The sequence below is a fragment of the Amblyomma americanum genome, chromosome 6 (genome assembly GCF_052857255.1).
Source record: "Amblyomma americanum isolate KBUSLIRL-KWMA chromosome 6, ASM5285725v1, whole genome shotgun sequence".
NCBI lineage: Eukaryota > Metazoa > Arthropoda > Arachnida > Ixodida > Ixodidae > Amblyomma > Amblyomma americanum.
This window is the reverse complement of record NC_135502.1, coordinates 31,725,033-31,742,305: the sequence shown is the minus strand read 5'-3', so window position 1 is coordinate 31,742,305 and position 17,273 is coordinate 31,725,033. Positions and strand designations below refer to the sequence as shown.

At 46.9% G+C, this 17,273-nt stretch overlaps 1 protein-coding gene across 4 annotated transcripts in view; it reads left to right on the top strand.

Annotated features, from left to right (window-relative positions):
* Positions 1-17,273, top strand: part of LOC144136563 (nephrin-like) — a 590,467-nt gene that overhangs the window by 355,363 nt on the left and 217,831 nt on the right. The gene's annotated exons all lie outside the window — the stretch shown is intronic.

The following is a 17,273-nucleotide window of genomic DNA, read 5'->3' as shown; positions in this document are numbered from 1 at the left end:
TTATTTGTCAATATCTTCAATATCATCAGCACTTCGGTGTCGCCGTGTATCTCTGTGTTTCTTCGTCAAGTTGCTGCGCGCTGCAGAAAGAAATCTATTCAACATCAACTAGCCCGACAGCACCTCCTATCGGAATATCGGAATGAAGGCGTAGTATTGAAAAAAAAAAGAACCGCAAAATACAGTCTATAAATATTCAAAACCCAGCGCACATTCGAACACATTGGCGCTGAACACCTTAGAGGGACACAGGAGAACCTCGATGATCCATGCGACTGCAGTGCAAAAAAAAAAAGTACATCTCTGGTATTACTGTCATTTATTTCTTTTTCTTTACCTACTGAAGTATGCCAAACTCTGCCTACTTTCCTATAGAGCAAGACCTTTGTAGGGCTATATATTTATTCCTTCCTAATATATCTTTTTCATACTGAGTCCCTGTCGATATTGATACCTGAAACCTGATGACAGATGACCTTCTAAGACAATTCAGGTGCGGACAGGCCAATGTAAGGCTAATCCCGCCTGTGCATTCACATCACCACCCACCACCGGACCTACTCATCGATCTATTTTTGCTTTCTCCCTCAATAGACATTGTACAATTTGTTTGCACTGCTAATTAATTAATTAATTGGTTTTATGGGGAAAGGAAATGGCGCAGTATCTGTCTCATATATCGTTGGACACCTGAACCGCGCCTTGCACTGCTAGCGAAGATTGGATTTCCTTCCCATAAGCTATGTATGACTCTGATTGCTGCTAGCTGGTGAGCCTCAACGAGAACAATAACAGAGCACCACCTACATGCTAGCCCAAAAGCCCGCAATTTACTTTATCGCGGTACCGGCCTAATGTTGTCTAACGCTTTGAGGCCCCGAAACAGAAGTATAAAGGCGACTTCGCTTGGGTCACGTGATAACGCCACGTCTGTGGAATGGGGAGCCCTTTGTGCAATCAGTGTTGTGGTTACAAAGTTACCTACACTCAGCTTTTGTTCCTACTGTGATTAGGTGTTCTCGGTGAACATGATTGGGGACCAGAGGCCCACTCATATCTTCGCATTTGGTTGATTAACCAGCCCTTAAGTATCATCTTAGGAAGTGCTTCTATATTTGATGCTCCCCATCTTTGTTACCGGAAAGTGCATCTCTCCATCTGGTGGGCTGTTGTCGCTCCTCCTCTTTACGTCATTTCCGGTCTTCCCTGACGCTACTGATTTTGATGGGACGTCTGAATTCGTTATGAGCCTCCGGTCCTTATGGCACCAGTTCCTCGGAAGCTCTGTTCAGTCGCCTGCAGAAAATAAGTAGTACCAAGCGGCTCTCTCGAGCGTGGCAGAAAATAGCGACACGACGCCGAGTCACCGGCTCACTTCTGCGCGTCTATTTACAAGCGCCAGATATGACGGCGCATCGTTCCCTCCCGGTGACCCCCTGTGATGCGGAGCGTGAGACTCGGAGCCACCCTAAATAATGTTCGTCTATCTTTAGGAGTAGGAGACTTCGCATTGGGCAACCGACGGGGCGTTTTTTGTCTTCGTTTCATATTTGACTCGTGCCTGCCGTTATTTTTAAGGTTGATTTCAGCGACGTCGAGCATTGGTAGCGAACAAATCCACTCGTCACGATTGCTTCCGCATCAAGAAACTTTCATCTGTGACACCTTCGGTCGTTCGATGTTGTGAAAAACGTCTAGCTGCGTTTTTTTTTCCTTTTTCCACATTCTTATGGTGACTTACTTTCTTCACTTTGCATCTCACTCCAGCCAGGTGTTACTAGAGCAACTGTTACCGCTATTTTTGCTTTATAAACACTAATGTTTTCATTACACATAACATACGGTAGTGTCTGTTAGAGTTCTATGACAGGTGCTAAAAGAGAGAAAGCATATTTTATTTTCTGTTTCTCTGTGATTTCGACCAGCTATATTTATGATATTAGGCAACCGTAAAAGAGATAGAGAGCATTTGGACAATTTTTGTACTAATATCTAATGTTTTGCACTCCCAGAAACTGACCGGGTAACGCGGAAGTATAAAAAAAAAACTTGGGAATAAAGATTGCTTTTAACCAGACTATGCCACGTGCTCTACGATTCACTACTTACCAAACTAAGGCGAACCTCTTTCCAGTTATTCCATAGATTAAAGCAAGAAAAATACAGGCGAGTGCCTTGTTTAAATAGGTTTCATGACCTATGCTTACCGTGATCCACACCACCCTTATGAAAAAAAAAATTATAGAGCAGGTAGCCGATAACGCATGTGCGCTTAACTCTAACTGAATTGAGTCGACTCTCCCTTCAAAGCATTGTGCATATAAGTTAAGGAACCAATCTTCTCTTGATGTTGGGTGAAATAAACACCTAAAATTGATCTTTTTTACATAACTTATTATGTTAACCTTGCTTGATTCAATCTGCGAGCCTTAAAGCCCGTCGTTGTTTTCTTTGCTGGAAAATTTCATGAAGGTGCATATAAAAGAAACGACTTTCTCACTATTTTTGTTGCTCCGTCGTTGGAGACGAACATTTTTATTTTACACCGGATCCTGGAAGATAAAGGTGGTAAATAGAATTTTAACACTAACTAGAAGAATTTCTTCTCCAACGAGGTGAAAGCATTCGCCCGCTTTGCGTTTTCTTACCGGAACCATACAACGGAGAATAAAGCCGGAAGAGTGTAAGCAGGCGAATCTATATTAAACAGCCGCTTGTACTTCAACGAAACCATAATCGATTCTTGCATTCTGAGCGTTTCTGCTTTCTTCTTGTTTAGGCAAAAACGCACGCTTCCCTCTTCACTGACACCCACCATCTCATCGAATTTCGGCAGAATATTCGCGCTGAAGGGTTGTAGATACTTAAGGGCGATGAGAAAAAGGGCAAAAAATCCCCATAGGGAGAAACAACAACAAGCATACGCCTACTTCTCCGTCAATACTCTCCCATCACTCGCGTGAAAGGGACAGCATCACGCGGGAACGAAATCGAACACCAAGACGAGGGGGTACTGAGATGAGAAAAAAAATCGAAATGAAAAACAGATAACGGAACAAAGAAAGAACGAAAAATGGGGAGTATTCTGAAGATGCTGGTGCACACACCTCATTTTCTAGTAAATAACCCGCGACTCCAAACGACGCGCGCTGCAGTCACCGCCCGGCTCAGACGAGGCGTTTGCCAGGACACCCTCTTCCTCTACCATGACAACAACAATTTCCCCCGCCCTCCTTCTGCAAGAAAAAACGCCGTTCATAAGAGAAAGAAAATCGAAGAAGACGTTCAAGTTGAGAGCGTGGAGAGAGGCGGAAGGAAGAGCAGTTGGGTACCCGTTCCCACTGCCCGACTCGGAACCCGCGCTCCAGCGATTTCTAGCGACTCCCAGCGAATGACGAAGGGGGTGCACGCCCGACTTTCGGCGCTCCAGCCCTGCGTATGGCAGGCGAGTCGAGCAATACCACACCGTCAAGCGATGCGGAGGAAAAAGCCCGCGCGTGTTGTCCGCTGTTGTTTTATTCTGTTTTTTTTTTTCGGTCCCTGCACGAACTCGAAGTGGGTGTACCAGTGCGGGAAAGACCTACGCGCCAAGTGGCAAACGGCTAGAACTCCACACGCCCAGAACCGGGGCAAGGAAGCCTCCAGCTGCGAAGAACCCTGCAGTCACGGCAGGGCGCGGTGGTGCAGATACGCGGAGGCAACGTATTTGCCCCGCACCGAAGGTAAACACGTGTGAAAGCAGTAGAAAATCAGCCGCCAGGTGGCAGGAAGAGATGAGTTAGACGTGTGGAGAGAAGGAAGGTTGAGAATGGCGTCGGGGGAAGTTGAGCGCACCCAGCCTAAAAAGAAGCAGGCCTCCGGGTTAGAGGGTGCACGACTGTGGCGCGAGTCGTCAGGTCGACTAGGATGTAGGTTGGAAGGCAAGGTGGAGTGGAAGTGTGGAGGAAGGGAGGGGGGGGGGGGGGTAAAATGCGGGCGCAGGTGTGTCAAGCCTTTCTGGAACTAGATGGGCTGCTCTGCGAACATTCACCGCGTGACGCGCACACTCGCGCAGTCTGAAATAGAATGTCCGGAGTGCACCGCTCCGTCTAGGTCGTCTCGTGAGCCGTCATCCACAGCGCGGGTGTCTACAGAATACCAGGACGACCCTCTCCTCTCGGGCCTGCAAACTACGTTTTGTTCGCTTCTTTGTAGCCACGCTGAGATTCTTTGGGTTAGGCTTAGTTTATCCCGCTTCTGAAGCACGCCGACTAGTATGATGTGGGGCTCAAGGCGGTGACGAGCCAAGGATTTGGCGTTTTGCTGCAGGCCATCCCGCTGAGCTGTTCCGAAAGTAGGCCGCGAGGCAGCCCTCTATTCACCCCCCCCCCCCCCCCCTTCTTGCTCTGGAAGGCATTCCCATTTTGCGTTAAAGATTCTTCTGTAGATCAGGCGATGCGCTCGTACTTGGAACCGAGTGCCCTGGGAATTTTGTCACGTGTTTTATTCGGTGCAGTAAGTCTCCTGAACTCACAGAGCGGCTGGTATCACGAATGTTTATATTTTCCCGTTCGGGCCCGAAAGAACGTCGCCTGCTTCAGCGAGTGCTCAGTGTTGCGTGAGACCTGACGCAAGAGTTTCCACCGCTCGGAGAGACACATTTCTTCTCAGTACACGCACAGCGCAACATGCCGTGTTTTTGTCAATTCAGAGCGCCTAACGACTAAGCGTAAGAGTCATATGAGAAAAAAAGCAGCATATCCTCGATGTTACTTGGGGAAAATCCGGATCACTGGATGCGACAGGCAAGGCGTCTTTGTAAAGGATGACATTGTAAGCCACCTTTTCTGTGCGCCTGCTTGTTATGCAATAATGGACATGCAACGCATGTGTACTTGCCTACTTTACAGCGCCCATGTCTGCCTGCCGGGACTGCTCGAATATCGCTGCAGCTATGCGCAAAAGTCCGCCCAGAGCATGAACTAGAGGTGAATGCCAAAGTGCGTGTCACAGAAAAAGACAAACTCGAAAAGTTCGCGTGACATTCGCTTCACCCTACGTTCCCGCGACCTGCCCATGCAATGCCGACGCAGTGTACGGGCAGTTACAACCCATGTCCCTTTCCACGTTAGCTCAGAAACTAATCTAACGAGCTGGGAAGACAAGCTGAGCAGCTGTTAACGGGCCGTCGGCGCGTTACTGCGCACCGTGGCTTAAATAATCTACGCGTGCTGTTCGCTTGTTTCTTTAGTGTCTCGTTTTTCGTGCTCTTTTACGACGATGCCGTCTGAAACGGATATGAGTTTTGCTCAGCTGCTTCTTGCACTCACGAAAGCATGCCCCGAGCGTGAAGACCCTCGTCCGTTTTGTTGCCGTCTAGACGCGTGCTCGGCTGCGTTTTATGACACCCAGCAGTGGCGCGATAAACAGGAATCAAAACGAAAAACATACGAGTGTACGTACGAATAAGCCTTTCGAAAGTAAAACATGAAAAAAGGAACGAAATCTCTCTGCGGGATTATTATAATAGCGCAGCCGAGAAGAAACAATGAGAGATGGAACGAAGAGAAGAGCACGATGCGAGTGAGTGTTGGCGGCTTTGTTTTGGCGCTGCTGTCAGCACCCATTCTTTCCACGCTCTGGCAGTCAGAATGAAACCGGCACAACGCGCGGCGAGACTGTAATGCGTGGCCACAGAGGCGGCCATCTCTGCGCTGAAGTTTCACGCCTAAAGGAGCGGCCGCGGCCATTTCCCTCGGCGGGGGGAGAAGGGGGGGGGGGGGGGGGGCACAGTTTATGCGACGACCGCCCTTGTCTTTCATACAGCACTGCCGCGATGCTGCTGGCAGCTGTCCCTTCGGCGGTTTCCACATGATGGGTGGTAAAGATTTCTTTCTTGGGGCCCGTGTTTTCTATTCCGAGGAAGAAGAGCGGTACGAAGGCGAATATACGCGGTTTTTTTCTTTTTGCCCCGTCTCCGCAATAGCCACCAAAATCACTTCTGGTTCGTGAGACGAGTGCCTCTTGACGGGCTGGCGGCGTTGCTTGACACGTGCACAGTCTTTCATAAAGCACTCGCGCTACGCGAGCGATTTGGTTTGCGAAAGAGCTGGATCCATTTACTCCTCGCTCTCTGTGGATTGGTTCCTTCCTCTTCTCTTTTCGCGGCAGGTAATACCACCTTTCTTTTTTTTTATGTGCGAGAACTGAGGTAACGGCCTTGATCCTACTGTAGTTTGCGGATTCGGGTGAAATTTTGGAATTTTAAATTCTTTGTCCCGCGTCGAAAGCTCGGTTAACAAGAGTATTTGCATTTCTGTTACAACTAAACGCGGTCACGGTGGTTGGAACCAAATCTGCGGCATGTTGCTCAATTTCAGAATGCCGTGAACACTGGTCATAAAATGGTGTTTCTCTAGTAGCTGCGTATGATCGCATCAAAATTCAGTCGCATCCATGTTCAAGAATATATTGCACCTGATAAAATTAATTTATCACCAGCGCATTATCTCGCTTATACAGGTGTTCTACTCGCGAAAGGTAGTTAAAATTACAAAGGTGGTAGCGGAAGCGTCGAGGAACAACTTTCGGCGTGTAGGTCTGCAAGAACGCACAAAGATTCTACTTGTGGCACGTGGCGCCATCTCTTGTGCTATTCTTGGGAGTCGGTCGGTATAAACAAGCACACCATCTGTCTAGTGGTAGAAGAGACCGTGATCGCACTCTCTTCGGCGACAAGAAATTGTGGATTTTTCGTTAACAGAAAAATCCCAGTGATATAAGAAGCATGGAATGTCATCCTTCATACGCACCGCCGAAAACGGATGAAAAATTCTGTCTGTATCATCAGCAGCCAAGCTCATGCACATGGCCTAATTGAACAAGGACGGTTTAATTTCGTGCTGATTTCCTCTAATTTGAGTAGACACATGAGCCTTAAATGGTGGTGGTCACTAGTTTAGGTGCAGACTCCTGAATAAGCAGTGTGGAAAAATCTAAATCTTGCAGCACGGCGACGCGCACAGTCACATTGCTTGCTTACGAAAAGTAGCTTTGGGAGACGAGGGACATACGTAAAGTAATGATGAGCGGTGTTTTGTTAGCAAGTATTCAAGAGCACAATAATGAGCACAGCAATGTCGCACGTGGCACTGTCTCTTGTGTAAACATTAAATGTTCAAGCAATGAATTGCCAAATCGGGATGGAAGATTTTCCAGGCCCACTATAGATCCAGGCACCATCCTGAGCCTAGCTCCTTTGGACGTCCGTTGTCTGAACATACCTATACAGCGGACGAAATACGAGGGGAACGCTACGAGACACCAGAGGACGTTTATAAGGGTGCGAACACAAATTTTTTGGTTGTCTGTTTTTCTTTTGCCTTAAAAGAAGCCTAAGGGCCTCGTAATCATGATAATGAGTTCAGAACACCAGTGCGCGCCGTTAATAATGAATTACAAACGATTTTGTACAGCCACTTTCGGTCCCGGTCGGCGCCAGCGCTTTTGTCCACCGTGATGCCACGGTCGACCGCCTATGCTGAGCTTCCATATTCCTGATGAATGGTTGTTCCTGTGAAGAACAATAATTGGGGCAAGTGCACCTCGAACTGCGAGTGTAACTGCCGAGCGGCTCTTTGGAAAATATTACAAAATCCTATTACATCATATTCCGCTCAATGTCTGCGACTGAAACTTGCTAGAAGGCATCGCCTTACGCCCAGGAGACCGATCATATCATTTGTTTGCGTTCCAAATTTTAAGAGTCAATGCGTCGCTAACTACGTAGGCTGGAAGTAAAGTCCGACAAAGAGGCATTTCAAATTTGCTAATCGGTGAGAAAATTCAGGACAACGCGCAAAATTTAGCAAGTGCCAGCATAACAAAATATTTACTGCTTTTTCGATAAGGATATGCACGCTTTTTTAGCGTAACGCTGAGTAAAAAATTTTCAACTCATTACCACCTGCCTGACAGCCATAGTTTCAGGCGACCACAAGTTTGTGTCCATTTAAAATATTACAATCAAAATTCTTTCAGAATTTCGCCCACCAGTTTATGTCCTGAGCAGTTTCCTAATTTTCCAGTTTCTCTTTTTTTTTCTCTCCTTCTGCTCTTAAATGTATTGCTCCTTTTTATGGCGACTCTATGTTTAGTATAGCTGGAGTATTTTTGGCTCAGTCATGCCCGGACTGCTAAATTTGCAGGGAAAAACGCTCGTCTTATCTCACCGACTACAATCATCGCTGATGCTACAAAGCAGCGACTTCCACTGGCGTAACGAAGGACGTGACTGCATTAGCAATTGTTCATCTTCAAAGCGAACGGCGTATCTCCTCGTGAACTGTGCTCCAAGTTTTCTTTTCCCGATTGCCCTTTTCTCACTTGCTCCGAATCCATCACTACTCTCCCTCATCGGTCTCGGCTTTCTTTGCCTCCCTGCTCCGATTCCAGGTCCCCGTGTAACAACAAAGAGCCGAAGCTTTCAAAGCGCGGCTCCTTTTCTTGGACGCTGATAACTATCGCATTGTGACTTATATGCGTTGGACACATCCTGAGTGGCTTTCACAGTAGTGTGAAAGTACTCTCAGGCCAGACTTCCGTTTTTTTATTCTTGTCATATTACTTTTTTTCTTCACGTTTTTGTAATCTTTTGATAAGAGCGCGCAGAATATTCCTCTTTCTGCGCGTATGTATGCGAGGAGAGCTCGTATGAGGCCACTTCCCTGTCAGCGATGTCCAGCACCACGGCAAAAGAAGCGCAGAGCGCGAGCGTCCCTTTTTGCATAATGTCTCCTGACTTGCCATCGAGGATGACTCCGCAGCGCGCTATGAAAAATTCAAGCCTCCTTCCGAACTCATCTTAAAGATTTCTTTGTCGTAAGCTTGCCGGCTTTCATCTCTTTTTCTCGGCGGCAGGCTCTATTGAGTTCTCCGCGAGCCGCACGTCTTGACGATGGAGACGGTTGCTGCGAAGGCCTTTCAACTCTTAGAGTCCGGCTGGTGCATTTATGAGGGGGTGTGTGCGAGCGTCGGCGAATTTTGGACTTGTTGCGAGAATCGATATTTTTTATACAAGAGGACCTAAAACATTCCTTTCTTAACCATTGGCCGGGCAAGAACAAAAAAGAACTGAAAAAAAAATTGAATCTGAAGTTTGAAAAGGTACGGACGAGGAACAAAGGTTTGCCCAAATAACAGCTTCTTCTACCGTCGCAAATGTCACGTGAACGACAGGGCTACTCTGAATGCATATGAATGCAGGCAGTTCAAGGACTTTATATGCGCATTGAAATGTCAACAACTATGCAGACAAAGCTTCGCCTTGCACTAGAGCTCAGTAATATTCTGTGCCGTAACTGAAAATTTCCAAAATTAGACCCCAGATCCCTATTCCGGGCTCTCTTTCTCTGGAGCAGCTTGAAAATCCCGTCAATTTGTCAACAGTAACACAATTTGGCTACTTAAAATTGCCTGAAACTTCAGACGATTTTTCCATGCTGGCAAATGTTGCTCCTCAAGATTCCTGAAAAAGAGAAAATTCTCCCAATGGAACATCACAGCGACAGACTTTAGTGAATCTAGCTTTTGGCTATGTTTCTTCAATGATATGTCACAAATAAGTGACATCGCTCAGCTGTTCTCACACTTAGCGACTGATATGCAGTGTGAAAAGATGATCAGGATACCTAGGAGGACGATCAATGTTATTGACGCGACAGCATGCTCTAGTACGCACTTTTAGGCTTAAGCATCCCTTGTTTTTTTATGCTACTCGGCTACGGTGACTTAAATCTCCCGCCGTCTCGTGCCACTCCATGCACATCATATCGTGCTTCATTGAAAATTAATAATAATAATAATAATTGGTTTTCGGGGAAAGGAAATGGCGCAGTATCTGTCTCATATATCGTTGGACACCTGAACCGCGCCGTAAGGGAAGGGATAAAGGAGGGAGTGAGAGAAGAAAGGAAGAGAGAGGTGCCATAGTGGAGGGCTCCGGAATAATTTCGACAACCTGGGGATCTTTAACGTGCACTGACATCGCACAGCACACGGGCCTCTAGAATTTCGCCTCCACGGCCGGGATCGAACCCACGTATTTCGGGCCAGCAGTCGAATGTCATAACCACTGAGCCACCGCGGCAGCAAGCGCTTCATTGCGTCTTTTTTTTTTTGCATATTGCGTTTGGAAGAATTAATTATAATAAAGACAATGAAGTGCAAAACACAGCGTAAGAAACTGAAGCTCAGTGTGAATACGTGCCATCTTTTGTTAGGCTAACATCAATGACAACAACAAGCTCAGCAAGCGAGTTGGCAGACTGCAGCGGTGACGCAGTGGTCTATAATGCAGCAGAGAACGCGCCGCAGTGGCTTCGGATCCCGCTCACGGCCAATTCTTTTATTATATATCACACCCCTACAAGGCGTGACTATGCTGATGGACGGCGAGTTCTTGCTCTAGCGAGGTTGCAATGCTATCGCACAGTATGAAGTATGTGATATTTTTATTAAGACGTAACTGTTACGTGCTTTAGAGCAATATCGTTTTGACATGCACCTCAGGAATACAAAATGACTTTTAAAGACGGCATTGTTTCGCTCCCGTGGCATCAAATATAAATGGAAAGTAGAATTGTTTTCGTTGTTATGCCTCGTTCAGGAAAAAAAAAAGTTCTGTCTGGAAACAACACGCCGCGCATTTTATTTTTTTATTTTTCACAAAAAGGGGTGAATCAAAAAAGGATTCGTGATGTAACCTGCCTGCTGCAAAACTGGTTTTTGTTTATTTACTGACCAGTGTTTGTTCACGGATGATTTTACGTAGAGTAACAGTCCTCTCAAAAATTGGGCTCTGTTAAGGAATTGCTTTGCCCTGAGATACATCAGGTTGGGCATGTTGATTAGATTACCTACAGCGAACGACGGGGACGCCTTGCTTCAGTGCATCTGCACAGCAAGAGCCACCGAAATAAAACAGAACGAAATGTAGCCCACGCCATAAGTGATCGAGCATGCGTTACTTCCGGCAAACCACGTCAGAAGTCCCCTATTAGGGTAGGCAGCCAAGCTCATGCAGCCCACTACAACCAAGCAGAAGAGGCGCTGGGTCGAAATTACGCGTTTACGTTGACTGAGTTTAGCAGAATTATTGGCGACGTCCGGCCGGGCTATCCCGACACCCCTCCCCGTCTTTTTTCGCTCGCTCTCTGGGAAGCAAGCGGATGTGCCGGCGCTATCTTCATCAAGATTAATTTGACCGTGAAGATGGATTCAACGCGTACAGATGACAAACTCGAGGGCACATCGCGGGAGGTTAAGGCGACGTAGCCACCAGTGTGTGTATGAGCTGGGAACGATGAGGAGTTGGGTGGTCCACTCCGGGAAAGTGTTTGTGCTGCTTACAGTGAAAGCACTGCCTCTGTAGCAGTGTACTCAGTGTGTAGGGGGCCAGCACTGCAAACTCGTTGGACTGGTGGGAAAGTAAAAGTGTCACGGTAATGGAACGGAGGGTGGTACGCGAAGACGAGTGGTGGCGGTAGGCAGCGGTGCAATAGAAGCGCTGACCTCGTTTATTGATGACCGCCTCCACCAGGGAGGCGGGGGGTACGGCTGACGGTTCCAGGGACGGCGGCGACCATGATAATGCTCAATTGGGCGTAATAACCGGATGCTGGGGTGCTCCCCTTTTTTCCGCGAACGTGGTCTGTTGGTCCGTGAGTGTGGCGTTTGTTGTCGCTTGGAGCGGCCTTGCGACGATGACGCATCATAAGCGGTTACATTACCACGTCAAAATATAGAGTTCCAAGTGCAAAGGAATTGCCGAAAGTAAGTTGTACGCCTTCTAGGCGGAACGCGATGAGTCGTGGACGCTGATCACACGCATCAACAGGCTCTGATAGGAAGGAGGGACCCCTCCGAGCGCTGACCTTGAATTATGGAGGTCCCGCCGACCAGCTTCAGTTTGCATCTCTTCTTTCTTTAGCATTTATAATCGTGTGCCAGTCTGAAGGCCACTCATGGCTTCTTTCGCTGCCGGAAATGCAAGGGGGTCATCTAAAAGTGGTCCACGAGACGTCAATGTCACCCCCGATTCTCACGGTCTATTTATGTACTACTTAGGATCCAAGGCCGTTCTCTTTCTTGTTTTTTTCACTCCCTTAAAATGAGATCAGTGCTTCTCTGCAGGGCGAGAACACTTATTTTCTGTTTGAAAGCCATAATTTGCGCAGTAAAATTCCGGAAATGTTAATAATTTAATAAGATAACACCTTACTCGACACGCAAACGCGTCACTCGTATCCCTGATCAATGCTAATCTGCTGGCTGGACATGAGCGCTATAATCTACCATATTCTTTTTCGAAGGGCACCTCAATACTATCAGAAGAAATGCTATTTTTTCCTTATCTCACTATTTTTGACCATTTCTTCCAGGAGGAAGACCCGCACAGCAGTAGGATGAGGATTTTGTGACCTTAAAGCGAGACGTCTTGTAACGGGCAACCTGGGTAGGAGAGGAAATTATGCCTCTCTTCTGTCTTGTACGACCAGCAAAGAATAATTGAACAGGGGATACATGGGTTTCATCATCATTTACTGCTCCCTTAAAAATCCAATCCGGGACATTTCATAAGCGTGTGTGTATGGGGAGGGGGGGGGGGGGGGGCGCACAGCGGTGTGAGAAGGCCATATATAAGATCAAAACAGAGCAATAAAATGTTAACGCAAAAATCAATAACAAATTCAGGTGAACAAAACAACAAAAATATAGCAAACGAAATATCAAAATATTACGAATGTTTCTCGACAGCACACTCCCCAAAAGCAGACGTGACTTCAGTTTACTGTAGAATGAAGGTTGGCAGATTTTGCTGCCTACTACAGTGTAAAAGTTTGCAATGGTGACTTGAAACACTTAGAAACTATTATGTTCAACGCACAGCGCTTCGCGAATTAACTATTAGAACCATGAGCCACATGCAGGCTACAACAACGAACGCATGTAGCGAATTTTCTATTGCTTATTTGCTTTTTTTTCGGAAAAGTTTCTACGTTATTTCAGTGCAGCGTGCGGATGAGTGAGGCAAAATTGTGCATCGTTTTTCAAGCGCGATCCACGAGAGAGACGAGAACAGTCTGTATACGACGACGTGGCGCCATACTATCGCACAAACACGCAAACGAATAATGGAAGGACGTCACGTAAGAACCGAGTGTTTCCCTCGGCCTTTCAGCAACGTCTGTGGCAAAAGGAAAAGCCGGGACACTTGCGGAATTTCTCGGCACGCGCACACTCAAGCAGGCGATTCTGGGCGTATTCCTGGACGGCGGCTTCTTCGTTTCTGACGCTGCCTCTTAATGTCCTCCATCCTTTTTCGCCGTCCAAGTTCCTCCTCATCACAGCGGCGCCCCAAGGAGGCCGCTGCCGCCGGGAGGAGGAGATCCCAATCTGCCTCCGCATCCGTCATCAGGAACTCGCGAAGTTTGTGGATCTACGCGGCGCCATGTACAATGGAGCGGACGGCAGCGCAAAGCAGTGCGGCGGGGATTTTCAATGCGAACCCTTGCCGCCTTCTGTTTTTGACAGCTGGCTTAAATCAGAGGCCAGTTCAAGGCTGAATAGGTGTGTACTTGTAGAATGTAGTTTCACAGAAGCCTTTTATTCTGACCTCACCGCGAGTCTTTATCTTCTTCCATCCTTTACTCCTTCCTTGTTTTTTTCCTCTCCTTTCCTTTCTTGCTTCCTTCCTTCCTTCCTTCCTTCCTTCCTTCCTTCCTTCCTTCCTTCCTTCCTTCCTTCCTTCCTTCCTTCCTTCCTTCCTTCCTTCCTTCCTTCCTTCCTTCCTTCCTTCCTTCCTTCCTTCCTTCCTTCCTTCCTTCCTTACCCTCTTCCTTCGTTTCCCCCTACTCTCCTCCTCTCGCTCTTCCGTCCTTCCTTCATTCCGTGGCGATCGAATTTCAATGGAGGCAAAATTCTAGAGGCCCGTGTACTGTGCGATGTCAGTGCACGTTAAAGAACCCCAGGTGGTCGAAATTTCCGGAGCCCTTCACTACGGCGTCTCTCATAGCCTGAGTCGCTTTGGGACGTTAAACCCCCGTAAACATAAACAAACTTCCTTCATTCCATCCTGCCCTCCCTCCTCCATTCCTTATTTCCTCAATCACTTTCTTCCTCTCTCTCTTCCTCCCTCCCTCTCTCTCCTTTTCTTTTTCCTTCCATCCATTCTGTATTTCTTTCTTCGCTCCCTCCTTCATTATTTATTCCCTCCCTCCCTCCCTCCCTCCCTCCCTCCCTCCCTCCCTCCCTCCCTCAGTTCTTTCATTTATCCCCTTTGTTCCTTCTTTCAATTCCACTTACCCTATTTGTTCTTTGTCTCCTTCTTTATTTTGTCCTTTATTTCCCTTTCTTCCCTTCCTGTTTATTTTTTGTCGGCCACGGGCGCCGTGTACACCTGTGTAAGGGATGCACTCGTGTAAGGACTGCTCTTCTCAGACTGACAACCTATAACTTGGAAAAAAAAAGTCGGCAGAGAAGAATTGCATATCACGTATGGACAACTTTCCTCACGCAGCACCTTGTGCTGGGAGCTACGGGTACGACAATGCCGACGGTGCATCGTTCCGGTCAGTCACCTTCTAGAACCGCTATCACACAGAAGTTTCGGCACTCTGCAGCAATGCCCCAGCACTGCCTGCTCGTTTTATGTGCTGGGCACTCGCATCAAAAATATGAAAAAACGTCATCACAACATGCGCCCTCTGCGTAAGAGCGAGCGAGATGCGTACGCTCTCTAGCGGCACGCTTCTCAACAGCCGCGTGCTGCAGGCCGGGCAACGGCAGGCTGGTGAGCGTATATCACTCGGTGTCGCTTGGTCTGGCGTGGTTGGAAAGCAGGAGGTGCTTTGGAACTGGCCACCTCTTATCATTGAAGGCCTAATCTTGGTGTCACTTTAAGGAAATCACGTTAACTTCTGCACCATCTAATACACAAACAGCGTCTGTATTTTATGGACTCAAGTATGCTAGCGATGCCATTTTATTGATATTATATACGGGACTTCCGACTCAACGAGCTTTAAAGCGCTTATTTTTAACATTGAATATTTCGAACCGCATTGCTGTTTAGAGAAATTTACTAGCAGGGCTCACCTTTGATGATCAGGGCCTTCAATTTCGCAATATAACTTTGGCCTTAAAACTTGGAGATAAAAAGAATCTTTTAGTTAATTTATCGTTGAAATAATGATACATATCAGGGGCATAATGGCCGCTTTTTTATGCAGTCCACCTGCACAGACTGCACTGGCGTATCTCTGACAGCCTTTATAATAAAAATTTGTAAATTTAAAAAAAAACCTATATAGCGAAAAAGAAAGTGAACTTTTGAGTGCAGTGTTTGAACCGATACAACTTCAACTACTTGGGGTTCGCACGCTCATATGATGGCGGCGTCTGCTTTGACTCGACATGACAGCCGAAGAAAGGATGAAAGCGGTGCACTGATTGCTGCGAGGATGAGCAGCCGGAAGCAAGGCCAGCGGGACAGCTGCAAATAGAGCCTAACCGGAAGGCAGGGCCCAAGAGCTGCCGAGCGGTAAATCATGATGAACAGGCAGCCCAAGCCAGGGAAAGTTCCGTCATCCTGCCTGAAATAATGATTGGCCCTGTGCGCCCACGATAACTTAACCAAAACAAACCTCTGAGAACTGGGAAGTAGGGATACCGGCCGGAACGAAGCGAGCGCAGCGCTTGTTTTTGACCTTCGATTCGAGTGGACTTCATGGATAATGAATTGAGAGAAACGAGGGTGGGAAAGTCAATACTTAAAAGTACTTAACAGGGTTCGAGTATTACGGCTCATTAGTTATTCAGCTTAAAGATCCTCAATAACTAATTAGCTTGGAATGGCTGAATAATCAATATCTGTTCCGGAAAGCGATGGTTTCCATTTCTTTTTAATGCACGTGAAAAGCTTACGTGACTAGCTTCATGTATTCTCCTGAACTTAGCGTACTGATCAACAAAACAATTTTATCGTCTCAGAATAAATCTTTGTCGATGTGCTATTATTACCTATACTTTACTTGTGTTTCGGACACGGTGTGGAGCCATTCTTCTTGCAGATGTGGTAAATTAACGTGCTAGTAAGGCAGCTTACCATTCTGGCGCAGCTTCAGAGGATGCTTAATCAATGCTCCTTCAAAGCCTTACATTCATTCCGCATGCAGCCTCTGTCCTTTAAGAACTTGCCTGCATCCATGCGGTCCATGTTTTGATCGATTGCACTGGGGTACGATTGCGAACGACGTAGAACAAATCTAAAGAATGGCTGCCTTACTCTTGCGTTAAAAGGAAACTCCAGGGAGTTTTTTTTTTTGAACATTTTGACTTGATAATCATGTCGCATTCCTTAGAGATCCCTCTCTCCGGCACAAATGACCGTTTCTGAAAATGCCAAGAAGTACCATTTCAAAACACCAAAAGTCACGAAACCTAAACCGAAGCCGGGTTTCGACCAAAATGTGACGCCATGACAGACCAAACTATGAAGTCATGAATCATCATTATTTGCCAGACTGCGCCCACTGAAGAACAAGATCTCTCCCATATGCCTCCAATTGTCACAGGTACTGCTGCTAAACATGTCGTGTGTGCCTTTAGCGGCGAAACTGGGAACTGAAACTGGCAGCTTAGACGATTATTATCCTTAAATCACCAAAGGCAAGCTGGAAATTTTGTGCTTCGCAGAGTGAATATCGGCGACTATGCGTCTTGTAATGTCACACGTCCAAGGTTTCCCGTATAAATCGCCTCGATTGAGGCCGCGAAATGAAAAAAAAAATTGCCTTCGAACAAAACTCTGCCCTGCTGCGAAATTTACACAGTGGATCAGAAGACTGCACTGAACGTAGCTAGAAAGTTTTACCAATATCTAATGATGTCGTAAAAACGGCACAGTTCTTTAAAGTAACTGCCGCTTTTTGCGTGCGAGCGCGCGTGCGTATGTGTGTGTGCGGGGGGGGGGGGGGGGGGGGGTTAATTAACGGTAATAATTTCATCGTGAGCTGAATAAAAATCACACGCCTTCCTTACTGCCTCTGTGCAGTATACGCAAATGACTTTCATTATCATGATAATTACATTCGCTGGTTTGAACAAAAACTCTGGCGGTAATGGTGTTGCTGAGCATGGGAAACAGGCCTGCATTTCTTAACGAGGCACATTTAGTTTTTTTTCTCTTTCTAACCACCGGCAGAGAGCTTAAGAGATATCAGCGCCATGAACAC